The sequence below is a fragment of the Stenella coeruleoalba genome (genome assembly GCF_951394435.1).
Source record: "Stenella coeruleoalba genome assembly, chromosome: 15".
NCBI classification, from domain to species: Eukaryota; Metazoa; Chordata; class Mammalia; order Artiodactyla; family Delphinidae; genus Stenella; species Stenella coeruleoalba.
The window spans coordinates 52,651,559-52,653,361 of NC_137161.1; positions in this window are offsets into that span (position 1 = coordinate 52,651,559).

Sequence of the window (1,803 nt, forward strand, 5' to 3'; positions counted from 1 at the left end):
ACACGAGGGAAACTGGGGTGGGGTGGGGGCAGGGGAGGTTACCCCCAAATTGCTGCCTTCCAGGCCTACTGGCCTTTCATGTATCACCCAACAGTTCATGAGCGCCTACTCTGTCTATTCACGCAACAGTCGTGAGTACCTATTACGTGTCCATTCATGCAACTACTATGTATCCATTTGCCCGAAATATAATGAGCATCTACTATGTGTCCACATAACAGCTCACAGCACCTATTATGTGTCCATTCATGCAAAAGTCATGAGCACTACCATATGTACATTCAGTTAAGATGGAATGAGCACCTATGCTGTGTCCATACAAGCCACATATTCTGAGCAACTACTATGTTCCAAGCACTGTGCCACACACTGAGGATGCTGCGTGATGAAGACCTACTCGTCCCAGGCTCTGGCATGGCACCGCAGCATCAACTACACGAATGAAGGCAAAATTATGCCCAGAGTCAGATGCCTCACCTATGGAGGATGCTTTTCCTCTCCTGGACCCCTCAAGGCCAACTGGCAGGGTTGGCCAACAGCAGGAGGGTTGTTTTTGAACCAAGATTTGCCACCAGACAGCAAGAAGATAATTGGGCGGGGGCTCTGGGTTGGCCCAAACAAAACACACTTAAGAATGCGAGTCTGGGGTTAAATCTCAGGAGGTAGAAATCAACTTAGCCGTGTGCGGGTGCGGGGCTTTCTCATTCGCGTGTACCCACTCCTTTCACTTCCTAACCACTGGCACCGCGCTGGGAGCTGAGGGTCCCGGCGCGATCAAGGACCCCAGCTGCGCTCGGCCTGACAATGCAGGTTGTCCCAACTGCTGGGATCAAGAACGCGGTGGGGCCTCCTCCTTATTCCACGGGAAACTGAGGCCGAGGGCAGGGCGAGGACCCGCCCGACGTCCGACGGAAGGAGGGGCTGAGGCCCACCTCGCACCCTGGCTTGCGCCGCCCCGAATCCGGAGCCTGGGCCTCTGCCCGCCGGGCGCTGCCCGCGCGTTCCTGGAACTGAGCTGGGCGGAGAAATCAGGGCCTGCGAAGAAGCATTCCTGCCGCCCTCCCCGCCGCCTGGGGCCGCAGGGGGTCAGGCCAAGGTGACCCCGCGAGAGGGAGGCGAGGGGCCCCCACCCCCTCGGCCGCCGCGACCTCCTCCATCTTCTCGGTCTTGGGGCTTTTCCTCTGGGCCCGCACGCTCTCTCTCAAGTCCTCCTCCGCGCGCCGCCCCCTCTCCGGGCTTCCCCGAGGGCGGGACGTCCCTCCCCACCCCGCCACCCCCAGGCCACCTCCTGGGCCGTGTCCTAGAGCTGCCCTCGGGCCGGGGGCGGGGCCTCGGGGGGGTACCCCAGGATGGGGCCGCGGAGGACGTGCGCGGCTCCGCCGTGGCCCGGCGCCCCCTCCCTCCCGGTGCCCGCTCCCCAGGCCGCGCCGCCCTCCCTTCCTCCCCTCCCCCGGCCCAGCGCCGGGTCCCGGCCGCCCCCTCCCCCCGACGCGCACGCCCCGCCTGGCAGCTGGCGCCCCGGACCTGGGGCCGCGGCGGCGAGAGGGGTTTGCTGGGAGGGCGGGAGTGAGGGAAGCAGCGGGGGAGGGAGGAGGGAGGGAGGCTGCCCCCCGCGCCCCTCCTCCTACCCCTCCTCCGTGGCCCGCCTGTCCCTCCTCCCGCCGCCTCCCTCCTCCCTCCTCCCTCCCTCTCTAAGACATCCCCGCACTGCCCGGCCGCCGCGGCCACCTTCCCTGCCGGAGCTGCAGATGTGGCGGAGCGGCCGGGCGCCGGGCGGCCGTGCCAGGGGAGCCTGCGCCCCGT